Source organism: Cricetulus griseus (genome assembly GCF_003668045.3).
Source record: "Cricetulus griseus strain 17A/GY chromosome 1 unlocalized genomic scaffold, alternate assembly CriGri-PICRH-1.0 chr1_0, whole genome shotgun sequence".
Classification (NCBI taxonomy): domain Eukaryota; kingdom Metazoa; phylum Chordata; class Mammalia; order Rodentia; family Cricetidae; genus Cricetulus; species Cricetulus griseus.
In genome coordinates, this window is record NW_023276806.1 from 162,014,766 (window position 1) to 162,040,883 (window position 26,118).

Sequence of the window (26,118 nt, forward strand, 5' to 3'; positions counted from 1 at the left end):
TCATGACTTGACCTTGTACTGACTGTGGTTCAGCATGGGCTGAAATGTTATGGCTGTGCCATTAAGAACTACATACTTCTATTATGTTACCAGATATGACTACCTCCACACTTAAGGGCCCCACACCAAAGCACTTGTTAGCTTTATATCATAGTACACTTGTGTGCTTGCGCATTGCAGGCATTTGCTTGCCTTTGTTTCATTTAGTCATCTTCAGGCATCAAAGTCCAATAACTGGGTAGCAAGAATTAGTACTCTGTTGGGTTTATTCTAATCTGCAAAGAGGAGGAACCCAGTGTTATGACATTGCCATGGCAACATTATGTTATTGATTCTGGGAACCTCATAATCTCTTAATTGACTCTGACTCTCATTTGGTTAAAGGTCAAATGAAGCTAACAGATCCTGGAGCATTGTTTAAAGAGAGTTGCTGAGCTATCAACCAAAGTCAATTAAATTCATACTTGCAAAGACATCTGAAATTGTGGTGGGTTTTGCTCTAAGTTTTAGAGCCAAGGGCTCAAGCGTCACGGAACTTCACATGTCAAAACAGAATGCATGCAGTGTATTTTCTCAAGAGTGAAGGAAAGACCAGTAAAGGTAGGGCTATCCTCATTTGGTTCTGAGACTTTTTTTTTTCCTGATTGCTATTTTAGAAACTGATGTTACCTTCCCCGAAGAAAAATGAGAAAAACCTTTTCTGACCATTGGCAGACAGATCTGCTGTAACACTTCAGGTCTTCAGCCCCCAGGCTGGATTCCTGGAGGGGCTGGCTCACCATTTCTCAACAAAGGGTTGGGCTGAGGAGACTCATTCTAGATACTTTTCCACCTGTGCACTCACCCAGAGGCTGTGTAACTTTCAACTTTAGAGGGTTTTCCAGGTTCTAGTCAACAGTAATGTTACCAAGATCCAGGAAGCTTATGTGGGCTCGAGCACAGTAATTCCATCAGAATTCTCAGTTTGGGAGTTTCCCTTCTTCCATTTTAGCTTTAGGACATAGCTTTGGAGCTAGCAACCACCTTGTGACTCAGGTGTAGGGCCACTGGTAGGAGGTTACTTAAGCCTAATAGGATTTAAGGTTTATTAAGTGTTAATTATTGGAGAATGTCTTAAATGTTTGAACTGCAGCAATAGCATCTGCACAGAGGCCAAGGCAACAGTCACCCAGCTGGACTCACTGCAGAACTAGAGACTTCAGATGCAGTAGGGCTCTGGGGTGGTTTGAAGGAAGGGTTCAAACTGACAAACAGATGAAGTTAGCTTTCCGTGTATCTTCCTCAAGGCTGTTGTAGTAGGATTTTTCTTTAGGCTTCCAGCTCACAAATAATGACATGGGGACTATTAATTATGAAAGCTTGTCGTTAGCCTAGGCTTATTCTCAACTAGCTCTTATAACTTAAATTAACCCATTTTTATTAATCTATACTCTGCCATATAGTGTTATCTCATCTCTGTACTTTTCATCTGCTTCCTTTGTATCTGGCTGGCAACTCTACCTTTCTTCTTCTCGGAGTCCTCTCTGTCCCTGGAAGTCCCCCCTAACCTCTTCCTGTCTAGCTATTGGCCATTTAGCTCTTTATTAAACCAATCATAAGGTGCCTTAGCAAAGACATATTTTCACAGTGTAAACAAATATTCTGCAACAGGCTGTTACAATCATTCCTTAGAACTTTACCCATCCTCGAATACCTTCTTATATTTGTTTTGGGTTGATCTAGTTTATTGATAGTATGGTTTGGTACCATTGAATTATAGAAAAAAGTATCATTGTCTTAGGAAACAAATTTCTGACCACTGATCTTCAGAGAATTAAAATACAGATATATCTCTTAGAATTCCTATCTGATCACACCCTGAGTATTTACTTGTTGCCTATGTAGACTTATTAAATGTGTACAGCATTAAAAATTTAGATTATTCATAAAAGCAAACTCAAATAAATTTGGACCCAGGCCAGTTTACCCTCTAAGTAGACACCTATTGGTAATCCCTTCCAATCCCTGACATCATCAGGAGTGAGTGTGTATGTGTGTGTGTGTGTGTGTGTGTGTGTGTGTGTGTGTGTGTGTGTGTGCGCGCGCACATGCTCGTGTGTGTGGGTGCATGTGTATGCAGAGGCTACATAACAATGGAGATACTGTTCCTTTTGCACTGTCCATCTTGTTTTGTGACACAGTGTCTTTCACTGGCCTAGAACTTGTCAAATATGTCAGGCTGGCCAGTGAGCCCCAGGGATGCTCATCTACACCATGTTTGGCTTTTATTTTGACAGCATAAATTTTGGGGACTGAACACTTGCTCAATTGCTTACAATACTATACATATTATCTTGATATTATTGTATTAAGTGTAGATGAATGAATCATTACAGGACACTACAGCTCAGAACTCCTGGACTCCAAGGGATCCTCCTGCCTGAGTTTCTGTATATCTGAGACTGGAGGTGTCACCACTGTGTCTTGCTCAATGCTAAATGCTAACTTCGTTAAGGTGACCACCTGCCACACCAAATCCAGTAGATCTGTGTGACAAATTCCACAGACTGAGGCAATAACTTCAAAAGAAGGAGGTTTCCTGGAAATGGTTGTGGAACTCTCAGCCAGAGAAAAATATTGGGCTGTGCTCTTGTGGCAATTTCTGTTTGTTCTTCTAATCCTTTTTTTTCACATTAACTAAATGTTCCTAAAAGCCTATGCTGACATTTTAAACAAAAGAAATAGATAAGAAACCATCCCTGAGATGGGGTCACTAGCCATGACCTCATCCCAGGAAAAACCAGCACTTTCCAAATCATTCACGTCATTCACATAAATACAAATAGTAAAAACTTTCCCAACAATAAAATTTCATATGGCTGTACATGTGTCATCAAAAGTGGGCTTAAATGTCTGGTAACTAAAGCTTTTAATAAGAAAGACTTAAAATAGTTAAAATAGCTCAATACTTCAAAAACTCACAAGAACTAGGTAATAGATGTTAAACAATAACTGACCATAAAATATATTAATTTGATTTAAGAAATATGTGGTTAGCTTTGGATGAACCCATATTAGTCAAGGACAGTCCTATGTTTTGACTAATCAAGGACAATTTTATGTTTTGATTAACCCTGGATGACTCTATGTTTTGGATTTCTGCATCACTGTGCTAAGTAACAATAATGTCATATGTTTGTGTTTGTTTAACAAAAACATCCCCTGAGAAATCTCTCTCTAAACTGCAAAATACACTCAGATCCAAACTGCCTCTGTGTTTCTGTTTGTTACTGCTGAATCCTTACCTACCTATTCTTCGAGGACCCTCATCCTAGGGACTCCCATACCTGGCTAGGGTGGTCCATAGCACCCACCTGCTGGAACTATGACAAGCATTTAACTGTGAAGTGCTTGTGTCTCAGTGGTTCTCAAATTAGAGTTCAACCAAAAATCTCCAGTGTACTCAGGTTTCTGTATTGTAACAAAAGCCTATCATGCTTTTCCTTAGCAGTGGGTTAAAATCTGAGACCCTCAGCCTTAGGGAGAAACATTTGTTATAGGCCATAGCCTTATCTCAGTCTCTGTATTAGTCTTTAATTCTCTCTCATCAGTGTTAGTAGGACATTTACCACATTTACTTTGCACTTGGAGAGCTGACTTACACCATGATCATCACCCTAACCCCAAGTTCAGTGTGGACTGTCAAGGACTATCCATTTTGCTAACAGAGCTGGCATAAATTGGTGTGAGTTCCTGCCAAGGCTGTCTAGAAGTGGATTGCTTCACTTCAGGAAGAAAGAAAAATGAATAAAGTGTTGTAGTTTGGGGTATGCAGAAGGAAGATCTACCATGACCGGGCTTGTATCAATCCCATGCTTCAGAGGCTATCTATTCTGGACTGATGCCCTTGGAGGTTGTGATCGGAGTCATCGGAACAGCCATGGGCCCATCCCTGAGTGGGGGTGTGTGGACCTGGAAACTCCTAGCTACCCAATGGCGATAAAGACCAGACACAGGCATATTGTCATTTCAGGAGGGCTCTCAGTCCATGCTGAAAACTGGAGTCTTTGGTTTATTCTAGCATCCTCCTAAACAGCTTTCCAACAGTCAGGGTGACTGCCGAGAGCATTTACTATTTTAACCCTACCAGCACACCTAAGAAAGTCTCTAGGCTTGTAGACAGAGCCCTTAGCACAGGTGCAGCACATTCAGGGCCTAGGCCTGTTCTAATGCAAACTAGGAGACATTCCCCACTGAGCCATGCCATCTGGCCGGCAATTCCGCCAGAATCTGGAATACAATGGAGGTTCAGATTTCTGAAAGATGGAGCCAGAGGTTTGGACCCCAAGAAACTTTCTAATTGATAGTTTTTGGTCCCGACAAAGGTCATACTTCATTCAGACACAGACGGGATTGTAAAACTGCCTCTCCTGGGGATAATGATAATGGGATGCTTGCTCTGGATGCAGGAAAAAGAAAAAAAAAAAGGCCCAACCTCTGACTGTAACTTAAGAAAATTAAGGGGCTAGAGAAAAGACACAATGATAAGGGGGAAAATCATGCCTTCTTTCTCAAGGAGACTGGGCCAAGGAAATCTGTAGGGGCAGTGAAGGACACGCAGAAGGACGCACAATTTCAGGGCCAGCTCCCCCATGAAGAGCTTGGAAATCAACACTGACCATGAAGGTCATCCTTTGTCTCCCAGAGTGATCCACAAGACTCTCTCTCTCCATTCTGATGAGGGAGATGCTTGCTCCAGCACATTAGCCTGTCCTCTGGTTTCTTGTCTGGAATGTATGGATTTGGCTAGCAAGCTGTTTTGTTATCATGAATAAGTAACTCCTAGACCAGAAGCTGTGGAGCTATGCTTGGTTCTCTATTATTGTCTAGATCCTCTTCAAAGGTCAATCCAACAATGAAAACTAGGACAACTTGTTAAAAACTAGGCTGCAGGCTTTTCTTTCTCTTAAGAATATTAACTAGGCTGGCCACATTCTGTTCACATGTTCCTACCTCCATATGCATCAGAGAACTGTTTGAGGACAGCCTCCTGGGGTCAGGTAGTACAGGCAGTACCAGATTCACCAGAGTTTTTCAACGTCTCTCCAACATGGGGTAAAGTGGTAGCATTCAGTACAATTTCAGAGTTTTACTTGTTTTAATAGCACTATAAACAATTAGCCTCACCCTGGAAAGAAGAGAAGAATTCCTTTTGATAGGCCATCCATCGTCAATGGATGAATGCTTTGGCATGTTCCTAGGATGGAGGCTATTCAACAGAGAAAATAAAGGGCTGTTCTCTTTCCAGTGAGGTTAGACAGAAAAAGTCAGGCTGTGGGGTTTTGTTTTGACAAATGCCAAGGATAACAGAAAAGATGAACAGAAATACACATTGCTTCCAGTGCAATCGATGGTCATTGTAGGCAATTATCTTTAAACTCTATGGCTAATCCTTTGCCTGATTTTATTTCTTTGCTGGCTAGAGTATGTCTCAGGTTACCAATTAAAGAGTTATAACAATCAGACATTGATTTGTACCATGCCTCCAATGCACGCCGAGAACTGTCGTAGTACATGGCCAGGTATAGAACATTAGGCAGTTAAGTAGCCATGTGTATTTTATCTGGTCTTGTTTCTTTCAGTGGGTGTTAACTGTACTTAGCTGAGCTACATTTTGTTCAACCTTTTGTGCATGGTTAGATTGGAAGGGTCAACCCAAATTAACCAAACAAGACTCCATGAGTACATTTTCTACTGTTTGAAAAACCCAATAATAGTATGTATTTTTATCTTCTGATTTTTATTGAAAAAGAGCCCCTTTAAAAGATGTGGTATAAGCTAACAATCTAAGCAACAGAAGAGAGGCTACCTTAAATGCCCTCCCCTGATAATGAGATTGATGACTGACTCATATGCTACCAGATAGCCCAAATCCAGCAGCTGGTGGAAGTAGAAGCTGACACGCACAACTAATCACTGAACTGAACTGGAATCCAGATGCAGAGAAGGACGAGTGAAGAGCAAAGGTTAAGGGACCAGCTCCCCATTTCGGCAGCCATGACAGTAATACGTGCTTGCCATGACCTTGCCTTGGTCACTAAGAGGTCAGATGCCTGCCTCGTGGCAAGGAACCAATCAGAAGTTAGCTAGTGGTGCTATGCTTTATGGCTCTGTGTGCTTTACGAACAAGTGCACAGCAATGATGCGCAGAGCATAGCAACCAATGGGAGGGCTTATGGGCCATAACAACCAGTTGGCCAATCAACACAGGGCAAACCCTCCAAGCCTGGAGCACACCGATCCTGAGTCTGTGCATATCCTTAGACACCCCCCTTACGCTGCCCTACAAGATCTCTATGCAGCAAGTTCGAGCTGTCTTTGCTAGCCATCCGCTATGGCGGGTGGGTGAAGGACCTGAGCTAACATGGGGTTAGCTTGTTAAACAACAATAAAGCCTCAAGCTGTTTGCATCAAGCTTTCGAATCCGCCTGGTGATTGGGGTGACCGAGGTCCTAAGCTAAGACCCTGGAAACCTGAGCTTTCTGGGGGTCTTACAAAGGGATTCAAACCAGGCTGTTGAAACCCATAGAAACAGCTGACCTGAACATTGGGGAGCTCTTCCTCCCCAGACTGACAGCTGGGATACCAGCATGGGACTGAACCAGACCCCAGGAACATGGGTTTCAGTGAGGAAACCTCGGAAATCTACAGGACCTCCTGTAGTAGTTCAGTCCTTATCCCTAGCATAGGTGTGGACTTTGGGAGCCCATTCCATATAGAGGAATACTCCCTGAGCCAAGACACACAGGGGTGGGTCTAGGCCCTATCCCAAAGGATACTATAGACTCTGATGCCACTTTGTGGAAGGCCTCACCATCCAGGGGGAGCAGAAAGGATATGTGATAGGTAGGGTTTTAGTTGGGGGTGGTGGTGGTAGGGGAGGATGGTTGGGAGAGGGAACTGGGATTGTCATGTAAAACAATCTTGTTTCTAATTCAAATTAAAAAAAAGATGTGGTAAATTAGTTAGGCTGTGGTGGTGCATGCCTTTAATCCTAGCACTTGGGAGGCAGAGGCAGGCGGATCTCTGTGAGTTCAAGGTCAGCCTGGTCTACAGAGCAAGTTCCAGGACAGTTATGTTTACACAGAGAAACCCTGTCTTGAAAACGAAAAAATCAAATCAAAACAAAACAAAACAAAAAGTGGTATATTTTGACTTTAGTATCTGAAAATGATTTTCTTGCCATTTTTTAAGGAAAGTGGGAGTAGGGAGATTAACGATAGTTGTGTCTCAAAAGGGCTCATTATGGGGAGTGTGGAAGGTGAGCTAGAGACAGCATCATTATTTCTCAGGGCACTGATATTTATGCAAGAGACTCATGCATGATGAGCAGGTACCCTACCATTGAGCTCTACTCCCAATCCTAGAGAATATTATTTATAAAAATAATAAAATAATTTACATACCATTGTACAAATTCTTACACTTAATGCATCACCAGAGTTATTTGGTACAATTAAGTGTATTTATATGTGAGAGCTATACACTATCCCAAATATGAGATTATAATTACCTAATCATGCCTCTATAGATATCATGGTTACCTAATTTACAGCCATACATTCCTAAACTGGAGTGATTTTCACCTATCCCCTTCTTGCTAGTTGTATTCTCTTTCCTTAGGGTTAGGCAGGGATACTCTCCCTTCCTCTTCCTCCAACACAGAACGAAGCCCAGTAAAGCAGCACACTAGTATTCTGGTTGTGGGTGACCAGTTACAAGCTGACATATATCCCAAGCTGGGGTGATCTGAGCTTTCGCTGGCATCTGAAGAAGCAGGTGCTCTTTATCACCCATTGTGTAGATGATGCCTACTGGGGCTTGCAGGCTGGTGCATTTGTGACCATAAAGGAGCTCCAGCCACTGAGTGGAGTCCACATAAGAGAAAGAAAACACATGGATGCTGAAGCCTACCTAACCCTACATCTCTCTCAAATGTGTAACAAATTCTCCCTGGTGTGTGTTTCTGTGGTGGCAGGTGTGTCTGGGGATGCATGTGTGCATGTAGAGGCCAGAGATAGGTGTTGGGTGTCTTCCTCTGTCCCTCAGGCAGGGTCCCTCATTGAGCCCATTACTCACTAACTGGCTCAGCGGAAAGGCCAGTGAGATCCAGGGATTTGTTTTTCTCTGCTCTCTTGCCTAATGATACAGTATTGGGGTCATAGATGTGTGTGAGCAAATCAGATGTTTTTATGTGGTGGCTGGAGATCTGAGCTCAGGTCCTCATTCTTTTGTGGCTGGTGCTTTACCCACTGAGCCATCCCTCCAGCCCCAAATCTCTCCTTTAAAACCTCATTAATGCAGAAGTTACATGTAGTAACAAGAAATGGAAACACTTACCTTGTAAATGAGACAGCAAGAGGGGGATGAGGACCATTTTCCTACATTTAAACAATTATTTGAGGGGATTCTAGTAGCGCTCTTTTCATGAACAGCTTAGCCTGGAATTAGGTTGTAATTTAGAGGCTGGCATATTTTACAGACACTTTCAACACTGCAGGATTACAAAAGGCCATGTTCTACCACAGTAAGGTCCCCTATGATGCAGTCACTAGTGCTTAGGTGATTAAAGCATAAATAATGGGGCGGGAGAGTCGCAGCAGAAAATGAAGCCAGAGGGAGGCTGGGCTAAAGAAACTGGAGCGCTTCTGACCACTGAGGGAGGGAGGAGGGGGAGGGAGGGAGGGTGGTGGGTGGGTGGGTGTGTGTGTGGTGTGTGTGTGTGTGTGTGTGTGTGTGTGTGTGTGTGTGTGTGTGTGTGTTTGGAGGAAGTATGTCACTAGGGGCAGGCTTTGAGGTTTTGGATGCTCAAGACAGACTCAGTGCATTCTCTCTTCCTGTTGCTTGTGAATCCATATATAGAACTCTTGGTTTCTTCTCCAGCACCATGTCTGCTCATGCATTGCCATCCTTCCTGCCATGACAATAATCTGAACTGTAAGTCAGTCCGGTAGGAGAAACTGTGGCCATCCTATCCAAGCCACAGTTGTCCTGCCAGGCCAGGTGCCCAGGCCAGCCTGCATGGGAATGCTCATGCGCATGCGTATGCGCATGCGTGGCAGACACTTCCTAAGCCAAACCACTAAGCCTGCCTCAACGCTGAATGCCAGATGTTGCTGGTTACCCTGCTCGAACACCCCTTGTGGGAGGGAGGGGATGAGAAGACACACCACCAACTTAGGCACTGAGTCAGTGAGTAGCAGAGCTCAGGCACTGGGAGTCGGTGAGTAGCAGACTCGTTTATTAAGGAAGTTAGACCTGCCTTTATACCCCCTCCCAAGGCCCTATTGGCTCAGGCACTGACTCTGCTGTGTGTCCCTTCCTCATTGGTGTCTCTGGTTAGGTGTCTTTCCATCAGCAGTCTCTGGGCATTGAGGCAGGCTTGGAGGCTTGGCTCACAGAGGAAGTGCCTTCTGCACATGTGCATGCTGGCTGGCCTGGGCACGAGGGGGTGAGGGGTGGGGGAGGGGTGGAGGTGGGAGGTGTGGGGTGTGGAGGGTTTGGGGGTGTGTGGGGTGGGGGGGCAGCCGCAGTTTCTCCCACAAGACCCAATTAAATGCTTTCCTTATAAGAGTTGCCACTGTCATGGTGTCCCTTTGCAGCAATAAATAGAAACCCTAACTAAGTCACTGGGTCTAAGCATGTAACTCACTTTAGCCCAGAACCTGTCATTCTCTTGCATTAAGATTTAATGTAAATTCTGAGTTACAGGCATTGTCACTGAAGGAGAACAGCACTTGGCATTTTGTGGTTGCCTGCTGTTGACATTTTCCCAGCTCCATTAGCGAATACGCCACATACGCCACACCTATGGTCCATGTGTCTATTACGTCCATTCTAACATTTCCAGCTTCACCCCCTTGAACTTTGGGGCTTTAACTTGGAATTTTTTCCCAGGCCTGTCTTAGATTTTCCTAATTCTGTCTTCAATCTCTACTACACTGTCAGTCTTATCCGAGGGTTCTTACGTTTCAACATCTTATTATTTTTATTGCAGTTCTAGAATTTCATTATAGGTTTTTACATAAATTCTAACTCCATATTAAAACTTTTTCTCTTTTATTTTTTTCTAATTTTGTGACGTCACGCACATTGTATGTTCTTGTCCTTTCCCTGTTTGGGCAGCTTGGCTTGGAGGGTTGAAGACCTCAATCTTGTAAGTGTTAGTGTCATACAGTTCTCTGGTTAAATCCAATCTACCTCTGCTGTTGGGTGTCTGAAGGATAATATGCTTACTACAACACTCCCTCTAGTGGTGTTGTGTATACGAGACAGGGAAATCTCATTGTCTTTTCAGACCACCCTAGTCTCTCACAGTCTCAATGCCTTATGGGAAAATCAGTCAGGCTTGGGGACTGCACTGGATCAGCTTGAAAGAAACTAGAGTCACTTAAGAAGTGGAAACCTCAATCAAGAAAATTGCCCCACTGGGTTGGCTTGTGATGCATGTTCTTCGTTGAAGATTGCTGTGTCCATCTCACTGAGGGTGACATCAAACTCTGAGCCGATGGCCCTGGGTGCTAGAAGATAGCAGGCTGAGCAAGCCACAGGGAGCAAGCTGGTGAGCAGTCTTTTCTTCCTATGTTGCCTTTGGCCATGGCATTCTACCACAGCTATAGAAACCCTAACTAAAACAGGAGCCTCTCTAGTTTTCATCTGTCATATTGGCCTACTTGACCAGAAGAAGCTGTACTAGTTTCTCCGATCCCTTAGCCTGTTATACTAGTCCTCGGCTTATATTAGATTCAGCATATGTCTTCAGAAAAGAAAGTAGCAATTTCGGTTCACACAGGAAAGACTTTCTTTCTTTCTTTCTTTCTTTCTTTCTTTCTTTCTTTCTCTCTTTCTTTCTTTCTTCTTCCTGATGTTGCAACTGGACTGCTAGATTACTGTTATTTGATAGTGTTCCCTGCCTGAGTGGAAAGAATGCTGTAGCTCTCATAATTTGTTGATGCTTTGCTCCTATGGATATGAATTATATTGAAATACTGTGAATTCAAACAGATCTAACATGTTTAAAATTTGGTAGGTTATTTGCACAAATGGATATGCCAACAACTTTTTATTTTTATTTTATTTTTTTACTGCCCCTTAGGACCATGTACATGGCAGATTACAAAAACAACATAAGGGCTGGAAAGGAAGTATATTGCTTTTGTAGAGGGCCAGAGTTTGGTCCCCAGCATCCACATCAGTCAGCTTACAAGGCTTGTGACTCCAGCTCCAGGGCATCTGACACCCTCTTCTGGTCTCTAAGAGGACCTGCTCCCATGTTCACATACCCACAGGCACACATGCATACATACAATTAAGAATAAAGACATAAGCCTTAAAACATCATAAACTACTTTATTTGGCATATGCTGTATTTAAGGCAATGTCCCTTTAAGCTCTTTCTCAGTAGATACCAAGGTCTGGATATAGAAATTGAAGTTTCAAAAGGTTAAATATATAGTTCAAATAATCAACGACAGAGCTGTTGCTTGATCTAGGTTTGTCTGACTTCCATTGCTTGCAATTATTTGATCAAAAGCATTCTCAAACAGAGACTACAATCGATCAATCAGGAAGTGTAAAGGTGGTGCCTGCTCCATTCATAATGGCCTGTGGATGCTGAGATTCGGATGTACTCCAGTGACTATTTAATACCACCCAGTCCCTTATTTAAAGATGTACAGGGAGGAACAAGTGGATGTCCTAACACATATTAAGACAGAGCCTTCACATTTCTGGCACTACATCCAAGCTATTCAATTTCAAAGTGTTTAAGCCCAATGTATAAACGTCAAGCTAATTTACCTCATACTTTCCCACCAACAGATCTATCTAGTTTTGAGGTTTTCTGTTTGCTTGTTTTGTTTTTTTGAGCCAGGGTTTTTCTGTGTAGCCCTGGCTGTCCTGGAACTTACTCTGAAGACCAGGCTGGTCTCAATCTCTGAGATATGAATGCCTTTGTCTCCCCGGTGCTGGGATTAAAGTCATACACCACCATACCTGACTTTGTTTTTGAGTTTTTAAGGGAAATTTGAAAATGAATTTTAAGTCAGGACATCCTTAAGAGTTAAGCTAACTTTGCCAAAAGTTGCATTGCTTTAAACTATTTTTTCCTGATATGACTATGACACAGTGATTAGGCAAATGGAAACATTTCTTCTCACTGTTTCTACATGTTTTTTTTTTTTCCCTAGGTCCTGCAATGTGGTTTTATCTCACTGCCTCTCAGACACCAGTGTCTAATTAGAAGGCCCATGAGGGTGTTATGCTGTGCTGATTATATGTGTGTTTTTCTCTTATTTAATTTTAGCTTCAGGAAGGTTTAAACTCCCATGACATTTTCTTCTTCCTTGTGGCCTCTGCTTGCAGCAGAATTAGTCCCAGGAGTTCCCATTTAAGTAGAGAGGAAGCAAACTCACAGGAAATACAGGGATGACAGCTGCTACTCCTGGTATAAGTTTCTTATGGGGAATTAATCTTATAGGCTCTGTCAGAAAATAAAAAAACAATGTTACACAGAAATCCTGTCTAGAAAACAAAAACAAGAACAAAAAAAAAAGGAAAGAAAGAAAAGAAAATTAATAAAACAAACAGAAAACCTAAAAGGCTGATAATCATTCCAAATGATTCGTTTTTTTTTTTTTGATCAAAGCCCAGAAAAATGAAATAATTTGCCCAAGATCATTTATCTTTTAGTAAGCCTAAAATAAGCCTGGAACAGAGTGGTGCAAAATATCCAGAAATGCCATGCTTTGGGTCTGTGTTGTTTCCAAAGCCCTTTCTAAAGTCCATCCCAGAGGCCCTCATTGTAGCCACTCCACATGAGGCTGAGGAGGCTGACAACACTGCCTGTCCCTTCACAAACACTTCAGGAACCCCCACTTTTAACTCCCTGCAGCCAGGATAAGACCCTGGAGACTTGCCCCAGTCCCCAGACTTGAGTAAGTCACTGGCACCTGCCTGGTGACACAGTACAATCCCAACAGAGAGGAGGGAATGCTTTGCAAAGACAACATGGTGTGCTAGCTAATAAGGATGGGAGTTCTAATCTAACTCTAAAAGTAGTAAGCAAAAGAGGTTCAGAGAAAGGTAGCCTTGGTGCCAGTCTCATAAGCATTTCATACACAATTCTCACATTCTCTCGGAACATTCTCTGTTGACCCTACAGTCAGCTTGCACAAGCAACAGAAAGCCAGTAATGTGACTCTCTGACTCATTGTTAGCTCACTGTAATGTTACACCAGAGGGTCAAGGTCAGCTATCATGGAAATGTTCTCACAAATGGTAAACAGAAATCTGGGCTTTTGTGGCTGTGAAATGCATATACTGACATTTCTAATGTGCCTCCTTTGGGTGAATCATATGCTATTCGAGCTCTGGACACCATGCTATCTGCCTCTTACACCACAAGGAAGGGACTGGTCACACTGTAGGCAGGAAGCAAAAATGATCCTTTGTTTTCTAATCTCCCTAGAGACCCAGTCTCTACTGGTGCTGCCAATGCAGGGGTGGTTCACTAGAGCTGCAGGGTGCTGCACTTCCAGGAGGTACAGGGTGTAGCAGGGAATGGCCAGCAGATATCTATAAAGCGTTTGGCTATTGAGACATTGTATCAACCATTAGCATTTTCTTAGTTCTGCCTACCTTGGCAGTAGCAGCTTACAGTCCTTACTAATTATTCTCCATCTCTGTGAGAAAGTATGCCAGTCAGTAAGACCCTCTGGGTGGCCACCTGACACCCTTTCCCAGGTTTCCATGTGGAGCTTCTCAGAGGGACTCTTTGCTGGTCCTTTCCTCACTGTTCCCAGGGGACCAGTATGGAGCTGATTAGTAGGCAACACTGTTTGCCTCTCATTTGGATCAATGTAACCTACTATAAAGTCTCAGGATCTGCTACATCTCCCTCCTTTTCCCAAGTCTGCAAACAACAGTGGCTCTATGGTTACATCAGCTTCTTTGGGTGGGTTTTCCTCCATTTTACGCGGATGTGATTGCTAGCAGCAAATTCCAAGGCCCACTGGCTCTCATTTTTGTTTGTTTGTAATAAGGGTGCTATCTTTACTTCTGTATTGCTGACTCTGTTATCTCCCAATGGGTTGTTACCTCAGGCAGACAACAGACACATGGACACTGATTCCAGAAGCCTCAGCATGAAGCTACAGCTGTTCCCCTAGCAGGGAGTTCTTAGAATAACCATGAGTGAGTTAATGGGCCTAGGTAGAGAAGAATCTTAGGACTCTGGCTCAGGGCCCACAAGTTAAGGGGATGCTCTTGGAATAAAAGACAGTGACATAACCAATGCACAAACAACTCAGGTCAAACTTTCAGAACATGAGGTGGCTGAGGGTAAAATGACAGAGGGTGAGACACCCTGACACGAAATGAACATAGGCTGATTAAATAAAAAAGGAAGGAACTTTTGAACAAAGTCCTTGATGTTTCCTGTTTCTGGCTGGCCTGAGTGGCCTCTACCTGACTCATTCCCCAGCATCTGTCCTACTTCTGCTTAATAGCAGAAGTGAGACTTGACTAAGCACACAGGGAGTTAGAATGGCTTCCTGAAGACAGTTGGGACTTAATATGAACATATTAAATGTTGAGGAAGTGTTGAGGAAGAAGCAAGCAAGGGTTGGGGACCAGGCATAAGGCTAATGCTGCTGAGGAATTTTTAACAGAGGTGGAATCAGATGACATTCTTCCCAGGCAAGGCCAAGGCATGGCAGACATAACAGATGGTCAGCATGGAGATCAGAGGCGCTGAGGCCATGGACACTGCTGTCCCTTCCTGACCCTGGGTATTCAGGCCAGAGTAGAAGAGAATACAACATGACATCTCAGCACTGCTTGACATCTTGGATTAAGAAAATAAGATGTCTGTGATGACGGTGGTAGCTTTTGTTTATAGAACACTTAAACATGATCCAGGCCTTTCCCCAGGTTGTATCTTTGATTCTGTTTACCAGAGCCTCATACGCATAATTTGGCTTCTTACATTTTGTTTCATCTTCACAAAGAAGTTAATTGACTCTCAGAGCCACACAGCTGACAGATAGATTTGTTACTCATCTGTTCTACCCCAAAGGCCATGGATAAATAGCCAGTCTATATGCCCATTCTACAGGTCTCCTTGAAGACACCTGCACTGTTCACTGAGGAGGACTGTCACAGTGGGGAAGTCCTCTTTTCTACTCTAGTTTGGAGGGAAACTATCAACCCCAATTCAAAGATAACTAATCAGTATTTGTAAAAAATTTTTGTTCCAAGGAAGGATTATCATTTTTTCTAACAGATGGAGTTGGTATAGTTATGTTCTTGCTTATCAAACTAACCAAATGGCTTTGTAGTTTCTTCATTGGTGTAGAAAAGCATGACATGTAGACCATATGGTCTCAGGTAAAACTTAAAGGCAATGCTGGATGTGCACATGAGGGATTTAGAAGGACATGGCCAACTGGACTGCCTAGGACTGCAGATGGACTTTCTTCCTTGGTGGTTTCCCTGTAATTCACATGCTAATTAAAAAAGCGCTCTTTTCTGATCCTTTATTTTATTTTATTTTTTATCATTTTTAAAAATTTGAATTAGGAAAGATTGTTTTATATGACAATCCCAGTTCCCTTCTCCCTCCCGTCCTTCCCTATCCCCCCAACTAAAACCCTACCTATCACATATCCTTTCTTTTATTCTTCACCTGACTCAACCTTTCTGCTCCCTCATGACCTCTGCATCCTTCCTCTTCTTCCCTTCTCATTCTCGTAGCTCCCTCCCCGCTCTTCCCATGCTCTCAATTTGAAACAACGCTCTTTTTAAAACAAAAGCAGAATATGGGAAAGGAGAAAGGAAGAGAGGACGTGGGTGAGAGGACGAAGAAGAGAAGGAAGAGGAAGAAAAGGGAGGTGAGAAAAAGGAGGGAAGACGAGGAAGAGGGGAAAAGGAGGTGGAGTTTGCCACTGACATCAAATGTCTGTGCTCGGAGTCATACCATCTGTGAGCACCACTTCCCTGAAGCAAGCCAGAGGGAACATATTTTTTTCTCCTTTGATACTCTCTGGTCACATCACAAAGATCTTCCTCAAGGTTCTAGGAAAAGGATGGGAGAAATCTCGAGCCGATACCCTTTAGTCTTCATTTGTTGTGCACACACATCTCTCTACTGTGGAAAGCTGCTCCTATGTTGATCTTTTATATTTCTCTTCTCCACTAAGACCATAGAATAATTTCCTATGCAAAGTTAACTTCTCATTTTCTGTAAGATGCAACTAAGATCTTTCAAAATTTTCCATACTCTGGATCCAACAAGCTTTCCCAACTTTGCCTCCCCTTTCTGACCCTTAATCTTCATCCTGGACCAAGCATCCTTCCAGTCACACCTATACCTCTTCATCCTCATTCTCTTCTGTGGTATAGAATACTTTCAAACCCAGCATCCTCACTCAAGATGTTATTGCCATCTTTACGGAATGTAGTCCTTTCCTCACAATCTAACAAAAATCTTTTAAATCTTTCTTGACTTTATAAGGCCAACCTGGCAAATAACACAGTTGTTGCCAGGCTTTGACTGGCTTGCTTCAACAACAGATGCTGCCATAACTCCTTTGAAGAAACTCTTTGGGAGAAACCCACACGGATAAAGGACATAAAGGTGAAAAATGGTGTTAAGTTCTGTAAAGGCTGAAAGAGCAAAGGCAACAGCGATACTCTTAGCAATGAGACAGTAGGAACAAGATAGTTGTGCTTTGGGAAAGAACATGGAAGGAGAGAGATGAAACAGAATGTAGGTTAGAGGGTGTGTGTAGAGGGAAGAAAGGCCGCTGGTGACATGGTGGGATTACTTGAAGGGAAGCTACTTATACAGATTCCTCAATCTTGATTGGCTGAAATGTATCTTAAATACAACTCTCATGTCTAAGGTGAAGTTGAATTTGGAGTAGAGTCCACTGCCACAACAGCTCTCAGTTGTTTTATGATATCCTTGTATGTCTGGGAATGTATCACAAGTATATGTGGATCTACGCGTATGTTTGTGTGAAATAAAGTAAGGGCCTGGGTTTTATGTCCTTGTTGCAGTGATACTAGATTGAGTTGAAACTTGGGGATCAGATGTGACCACATGGATGATCAAATGGCACCAGCGCAAACCTTGAAAGTTCAAATGAACTTACCTAGTTTTCAAGAGGCAGTTACTGGCATTTACTGCCACATTCCTAGAAGGTACAGCTTATACCTGTTGTCTTCACCTTTACAGCTAGTGCCTAGCTGGGCCTGCTGCTTTGGGAGGTTCTGGAAACTTAAGGAGGAGGAACTGGGCTATTGGGAATATGCCTTTGAAAATAATATCTGATACCTGTCTTTCCTTCTCTCTCTATTTCCTGTCCACCAAGAAGTAAACTGAAACGTTTATCTAATTATTCTTTATCAATAAAAACTTGGAAATCAGATATTGGGGTAAGAACCTGAATGATCAGCGAAGTGGTGGAGAAGTAACCAGTGATCTCCTCTCTCTTGTTCCTTGATCCAAAGAAGCCAAGACTCTCTCTAAGCCCTGCCCTGCTACTTCCTGTGTCTATCTGTCCTCAGTCCCCCAAAACCTCTATGGCTAATATTTGTCAGTTAGCAACTAGCTCCACCCTCTGAGTCAAAGCAAACTTTATTGACAGTTTCATCAAAGGCTTCAGAATGCAATTAAAATATCCCGAAAGAGTGGATGGCTTCCAGCTCCACCCATTGCCACTGTCATGCTTTACTGGTAAAGTAATAGAGCGACCAACCACAGACTACATTATGAAGCATGAACCAGGCATTGAGCAGTTGGTGGCTAAGCCTTTAGGTGCCAATCCTATTCAAGAATTACAGCATCTTTGGGTGGGGTTGGCATGGGAAGCTGAGAATGCTTAGTCTCTTTGGTCATGGTCTACAGAGGAAGTGTGATTCCTTTTACTCAGCACTATGCTGAAAGCTCCCATCAGCCCCAGAGTGTAGGGGAATCAGTTCCTTATGGACAGAACTGTTCAGGAATCTCTTAGTGGTCAGACCCTCCAATCCAGCTGCTATCAATAAAGCTGTTGGTTTAGCCATCTCTCTGCCCGTTTCACTACTTTCACACAGACAGAAGCAGTATTGTGTCTCTTGTCTCTAAACCCCTAACAGATGCCATTGCTCCTGTTCAGGCAGAGCTGCATACTGGTCCAGACATCAGTGAAGATGCTGCTGCTACTGAAGAAGCTGATCTATGTGTCTTGTACAAGGCTAAATGCTTCCCTCCCCCCACCTCTGGTGGATCCTGGCACCTTTGTGGGTGATTCAGACTGGATTTGGGACTTGACTTTTCTAGTGACACTTTGGTCTATTTTCTGTTTGGAGAGTCCAGGAAGGGACTGACTCCTGAAGGTAGACAATGTCCCCTCTGGCTTAGTCTGCACCCAAAGGAATTGGTCTCTGCATTAAAGAAGTGTGAAATGTCTGACCACTGCTGAGAAGATCATCACTAGAAAGCTGTGCTGGGACGGTGTCCAAAAGGCATTTTATTGTCTTGCTTTTTTTTTTCTTTTGAGACAGAATCATTCTACATAGCCCAGGCTTTTCTCAAATTCATAATCCTCTTGTCTCTCTGACTCTCAAGTGCTGGGATTACAGATGTATACCACTGCACCTGGCTTCAAGAAGGATTTTAGGGGGTTGGGATATAACTCACTTGGTAGGGTATTTACTCAGTGTGCACGAAGCCCTGGGTTTAATCTCCAACACAGTACAACACCAGGCATGGTGGTATATAATTGTACCAGGCCAGCATGGACAACATGAGGGCCTGTCTCAAAATAAAACAAAACAAAACAACACACACACACACATGCACACATACTCACAATGAACAACAAACAAAAAAGGAAAATGAAAGACATGTTAAAACCTGGTATTTGAATCTTCCAGCTTCTGTTTTGTCAAATAAAATACTTTTGTACACTGAATCATCCCATCCATCATTTATGGACAAGTTACCATTTCACCCCTGCTTTGTGGAAAGAATGTTTTCTAAAGTTGGCCATTCCAGTTTGTTATGACCGATTATAATATCGGCCAAAAAGGCATGCCTGGCAGGGGTGGAGGATGTCACACTGACCTTTTACTGATAACTTTAGATCACCCTTTCCCAACTTTCCAAAGTAAAAACAAAAAGAAAAATAAACACAGCAAAAAATAACTGCTAAGAGTTTAAGAGTCATGTTAGATGGCTTTACCATGTCTTGCTAAAACAAAATGAAAGTTTGTTTTCACCTCCTAAAGATACATGTAATTGAGAGTGATTTTTGAGGATATAATGATAGAAAAAATCTATGAAATACCTGTTGGCAGGCTCCTATGCTGGCTTCAGAAAGTAGCTCAGTATCTCTGTTAACCAGAAGATTATGTTTAAACACTGCAGGGAACGGAGCCTGTTGCTGGCTATAGGAGAACACAGGGAGGGGTCTGTTCTGAAGTAGCCCAGATAGGGCTATATTCTATATCCACATACAATCTTAGCTTCTACCTGATCAGGGTTCCCCAAAATGATATTCCAGAGGATGGAATTTGGGGATCATATAGGGTGTGGTGGAAAAAAAATCCTAAAGGCATCCCATGGTCAATGAGGTTTGAGAAAACCTGCATTTGTCTCTCAATTCCATGGAGGTTCTCAGTGCATGCCCAGTATTTGTAATCTTTTTATAATAAGATTTATTTATTTATTTATTTATTTATTTATTTATTATGTATACAGTGTTTTACAGGCATATATGCCTGAATGCCAGATCTCATTACAGATGGTTGTGAACCACCATGTGGTTGCTAGGAATTGAACTCAGGACCTCTGGAAGAGCATCCAGTGCTCTTAATCTCTGAGCCATCTCGCCAGCCCCAGTATTTATAGTCTTTGAGGAATCTCACAGAAAAGAAACTGGTTCTCTTTGTGTAAGCCCCGTTCTCCAAAACCTGAGCATACTCCCATCCACCACTTTGCTACCAGAAAGATCCATGCAGGGACAACCTAGGACCTTACAACCTGCCTGCTCTCAGCCCCCGAGTGCTCAGGAGAAAGTAAAATCCCCTTGACACGGTCCATGAGGTTCCATCTAAGTTGCCTATCCCTACATTCCAGCTCACGTGCTTCCATATTGACCTTTGCTTTCTGCACTTCCTTTTAGACCTTGTGCCCGGGTGTTCTTACCACATGGCTAAGACATAACTCTTCCCTCAGTAAGAGTTACAATTCTGACCCCCATGTCCTCTAGTCTGCTTTTCACACTTGCCTGTTAATCTCAGGTTGGCTTGCTGAGGTTTCACATTCTGTGGTTTCACTAACTGTGGTCAGCTGTTATCCAAAAATAGTAAATGGAAAATTCCAGAAATGAACAGTTGGTAAGGTTTAAGTAACAGTCCTTTTTCTAGTAATGTGATAAAGTCTTGCTACACTTTTTGTCCAGTAAATCCACTCTGTGACCTTACCCAGTCCAGTCTGTATCCGGTCACCTGGTGACCATCTCAGTCATCAAGTCAATGGTTATGGAATTGCAGTATGTTCATACATAGAGTTTGGCACTATCTGTGTTTCAAATGTCCACTGCGGGTGTGGGTCTATCTATCTCATGAAGATAAAGAGGACATTCTACAATTTGTGTTCTTTCTGTTTTATTCACTGCCATCAAAGCAATTTTTGCAAATAGTTTAAATACTTAGCAACTATTTTTCTCCCTTACTCCCTCCCTCTCTCTCTTTCTCCACAGTACTGTGGAGGGAATGTGCTTTGATGGATTAACCCTTAAGTGTTATGCTCACCTACTCTTCCTCCACAGCTAGTACAGAGTCTTACCCAAGAACAGATTTACAGTGAAGAGTTGCTGTAGTCTGGCTCATGACTGGTTGAGGTTTCCTGCTCCAAAGTCCTCAGGTTCGTGGGTCCTAGCCAACCAACCCTTACAGCAACAATGTCCTCATATGTCCTAGCCAGTCCTTACAGCAGCAATGTCATTATGAAGTTGATGTTACAAGTTCTCCTGGAGCCTTCTCAGGGTATTGTATTTTCAAAAGAGCTAGCATCCTACCTGCAGTGATAATTCAGTGGTGGAATGGAATACTAGCTCAAGTGCCATAAGCCAGAGACTAGAATCTTCTATGTGTTTCCAATGACTCTGGGCCTCCGAAGGACAGCAGGGGGTCCCATTTCAAAGAGGCTTCAGAAGGGAGGCTCTTCAAGTTCAAAGTCAAAGTGAATTTTGTATATATATATATATATATATATATATATATATATATATATATATTTCTAGGACTTACTTATATTCTGGATTAAAAAAATTATCATCTTCATTTCCCCTTTCTACATTTCCATTTTATTACCCAGACCACAGTATTTCTAAAATCTGCACAGACCATATTGACAAACTGGAAGACAGCAGAGCCTTCAAAAGCTTTAGTGGGCTCTAAGCTCACTCCCATGTTCAAAATCTGTCAGCTCCTTTGCAAGTACTTGCTCCACAGAAATAAAAATGAGTTTGCCCCAGTCTGGTTGCCCTGATCACTTTGTTTCTTAGCTGTGATGGAAGCAAAGACCTGCTCCTTATTTAACAAGAGCACTCACAAGTTTGTGTTTTCTAGCTCTGTGGTCAACAGAAATAAAAGGGAGGCCTCAGCTCCTCCTGGCATCAGAGTTCAGAGTCACTCCACAGATGCTAACTGGGGCTGAGCTAGGTTGATTTGGGAGATTAGAGGGGCAGAAGCCTGAGGTCTCCTTTGTGGCCCTTCTCGCCACTCTCATCCATCTGTGCTGTCAACCATGTTCTGGTTGGGAGGTAATTTCATCCTTGCTGCACTTTCTAAAAGCTATCAATTCTTCTGACAGTTAATAATGTCATGATGGGATGGTATCCAAGGTCAAGGCTCACCAGTATCCTAAAATATACCACTGGGGAGGGGGGAAGATCATTAATAATAATGAAAATAATAATAGAAGAGCATTAAAATATTCTCCAGCCTGGTTTCTTTTAGACTCTTAATATCTTTCATAATTTAGGACCCATTAGTTTATGCTAATCTCAATATAAATTCAAAGCTGATTTCCTTTGCAGGGCACTTGGAAGTCAGATCCAAGGATCGAATTCTAATGATAGCGTGGCTGTAGGTAAATTCGATTACCACCATATAAACCACTTCCCTCATCAATACAAGGCAATAGATCATTTTTCATGTACATTGTACAAAGCATTGAAGATGAGTGTATGTTGGCAGGTATAGAAACCACTTATAACATGCCTTGTATTACGGTGACCTTCCTTGTCTTATCCTGATATCTATCTATCTATCTATCTATCTATCTATCTATCTATCTATCTATCTATCTATTAGAAACAAGCTTGTTTTACATGTCAATCCCAGTTCCCTCTCCCTCCCGTCCTCCTCTGCCCCCCACTGACTCTCTATCCCATCCCCTTTCTTCTCCCCAGGGAGGGTGAGGCCCCTAAGAATGTTTTTAATCTAAAAAATTCACTACAGTTTCAAACATACAAATCAAGTGGGATTTTTGTTTTTTTTCTTTACCATAGGTTGGAAAAGGCAAGCGCACTCAATGTGTAGCTCTCTCCCTCTACCATCTGGGGGAGGAGCTGATGGGCTTGTGGGAGGGGCCTCTGCTGGCAGTTGATGATTGACTGGGAAGCAAGCACAGATCAGGCCCCTTGATCATATGCCTTTCTACAGCATTTCCTTTCCTTTTCTTTCTGCGATGACACTTAACACATCTTAATGCCAACATGTTTGTATGGTTGGTTAAGACATTTTGAGAATGTATCCATGTAGAGATGGGTTCTTAGTAAATGGCCCCTCCTTTTGCTGTGAACTAGCTCTTCCCCAGCTTCTTCACATGGTCTCATCCTTGCTCTGGGTCATATGTAAAAGAACAACAGCCTGCAAATGGGCAGCTACAAAGATGCTGTGACTCTCCCACAGTTGAAGAGGCCCTTACAACAAATCCTTTGTAACCCAAGAGCTTCTAACAGCCAGGTGTTCCCACAGGTCAGGTCTGTGTGAGGAGAGAGATGACAGAGAACTGGGAAAATAAAGTGGAAGGAATAGTGTTGGAGATGTAGCTCTAACAGGAAGAGATAGAGGAGGGAAAGTCATTCAAATCTTACAAATGGTGTCACCTCTGTGGCAAGGGACAGAGGACAGGGAAGGAGGCAGTGATTTTTGATAAGGCAAGCCAGATGAAAAGTTTTATTTTTAGTATCCTCATACTTATTATTTTGAGCAGATTTAATGAATGATTAAAAGTAATATAAATGTTCAGAATTTTATAACTGACTACTGAAGCCATGAGCAAATAACACCATTCAATCCAATGAGTGCATGTGTCCTGCTGATATTTGAGGCTAGTAGAACCTTTGTGAGTGTCTGATTCAAAAGAAATGAGATATTTTGTATTGCCCTAGGAATGTTATCTTCCCACTAGAATTAAGACAACTTATGCCTCGGTGTAAGATATTTGCATTGAACTCTATTGGCAGAATGAACTCCCACAGCACTAACAAAGGCCTTTGTAAATTCTTGCTTCAGAACTCATTTTCCACATGCCCATTTATGTTCTTTAATAGAAAGACAAATGAATAAATGTTTTCATAATTGTAAAAGTGACAACTTTAAAAATTATCAAAATATCCTCCTTTATAAAGCCATGACTATAATAAATGAGCATTTAGAGGAAACAAGATGTATGTATGCAGATAGAGTACTTCTAGTCATAAAAATAAGTCATTACAGGCAGTCTGGGTTGCAACATGTATTTACTTCCGAGGTCACTCAGCAAAGTTGCATGAATTATTCTCTTGATTTCCACAAAAGATAATTACACACTGTGCTAATTTTCAGGACTCTGTGGGATGGATATAGTTTAGTTACTTTGACTCCATTCTTGTGTGTAATAGGAATAAAAAGACAAGATAAGAGATTCGGTCCATATAACAAATATGCCATTATACAGTTCCCACATCTGAAGAACAAGCCTGCAAGCAGACCCTAAATCTCTGAAGACTGAGGTAGAAGGAGCCTACGGCCACTAAGGGTGACACAATGAGTGACTGTTACTGCCTGTTTAGTAACTGCTGCTATTGGGACAAAATATCTAACAAAAACAAAGTACAAAGGAAGGGTTTATTTTGGTTCACTGTTTGATGGTACAGCCCATCCTGGTATGGGAGGCATTGTGGGGTGGTTGGAGTGTGGTGTAACTGGTCACATTGTCTCTGTGGTCAAGAAGCAGGGGGAGATGCCTGCTGGTGCCCAGCCCCTGGCGGGTATCCTCCTCCTCCTCTTCTCTTCCTCCTCTCCCTTTTCCTCCTCCTCCTCCTCCTCCTCCTCCTCCTCCTCCTCTCCTCCTCCTCCTCCTCCTCCTCCTCCCCTCCTTCACCCCTCCTTCCCCTTCCCCTTGTTCTTTCTCCTTTTCCACTTTTTCAGTCCCAGACCCCATCTTATAAAATGATGCTACCAACATTCAGGGTGAATCTCCTCAGTTAAATGTTTCTGGAAACACCGTCATAGTTCCACCAGAGATGTGTTTCCATGGTGATTCTAAACCTAGTGAGGTTGATAATGAGGGTTATCCTCCACACTATCTGCTAATACATGCTTGCTGCCAAGCCCTCCGCTGGGCACACTTACACCTTGCTCGGACGACTAATACCAACTCTGCCGAGTTGCCATTATTCCACTTACTGTCTGACCCTTCAGGGTGGTAGACCAGAGACCCAAATGACTCAAAATTCACTGTCTCAAGAGTAGGAAGGATTTAACCAGAGTTTGGGTGCAAACTCTTTTGACTGCAAGCCTCATTTCTTTTCATAATTAAAATGGTCATGGCTGCAGGCCTGAATGTTTTGATAGAGATCCAGAGTCAGAATTACTTAAATGAAGATGAAAGAAATGAAATTCAAAAGCAATGTGACACTATCTCGAGACTTGTATGAGCACGTCACATTGAGGGATATAACTGCAATTCTGACGCTAATAAAAGTGCCATATCAAAGATAGGAAGCTGCTTCAATGTATTTTCAACTTGTCTCTACATTTCTAACATTATAAAATATTGAGGACAACATCATTTTAAAAAAAGCAAGGTTACTCTTCTCTTGAGCTTCTGTGTCAGAGGGGATGAGAGTTAGGTGGTAACCAGCTAATCCCACAGAGGCTGTGCCGTCGTCTGTCGATGTTGGAGGGTGATCACTCTTAAAGAAGTGGGATCTGGGGCCTGGTAGGATGCGTTCAGGGCATTTGGGGGCATTCGACCACAGAGATGGACAGTGCTGGTCACAAGAGATTGTGATGTTCCTCTACACTGGAATTTTTCCATGGAGCATTTTGGAGTTGGTAACTAAGTTAAATGGTAACCTATTATGTCCTTTTCTTGTAACTAAAGATATGAAAATGTTATTTACCAAAACAAAAGGCCATTGTCTTTTCAGAATCATCTTAAAATGGTTTCTGTTTTGTTTTTTCTCTCTTGGCTTATTTCTCACATTCAGTAGACTTTTGGGGGAGATCAAGCATTTTATGTTGTTTTCAAAAGGGTAAATGTGGGGCCAGCATGTGGCTAAGTGATAAGACTGCTAGCTGGGGCAAGGCCTTATGTTCAACCCTTAGCATCACAAATGGAACAACAATTTTAACAAGTTCTTTCTGAGCTACACTTCCAGCCTCCCTGCCCCCAGCCCCTGAAATGACCCTACAAACTTTTCTGGAAATCATAATCAGAGTAGTTGAATTATTCTGGGAGGCTTCAAGCACACATGAAAATGGATAAATGGCCTAACAGAGCTCCAAGTCTCCAGTCCTAACCTTCAGTTAGCATTATAACATTTTTCCTCTAAAAATTTATTTTTAGACTTATTTTTATTTTATGTGCATGAATGTTTTGCTTGCACATATATGTGTGTGCCACATGCCTGCAGTGTCCTTGGAGATCAGAAGAGGGCATCAGATCCCCTGGAACTGGAGTTCCAGATGGTTGTGAGCCATCAAGTGGGTGCTAGGAACAGAACCCATGTTCTTTGCAAGAGTAGCCAGTGA

At 42.5% G+C, this 26,118-nt stretch overlaps 1 long non-coding RNA gene across 1 annotated transcript; it reads left to right on the forward strand.

The window, feature by feature from the left end:
- Positions 1 to 10,266: 10,266 nt before the first annotated feature.
- Positions 10,267 to 18,998, forward strand: LOC118239594. The gene is made up of 2 exons (XR_004772159.1): positions 10,267 to 10,600; positions 18,201 to 18,998. It is a non-coding gene; the product is annotated as an uncharacterized LOC118239594 (long non-coding RNA).
- Positions 18,999 to 26,118: the final 7,120 nt, after the last annotated feature.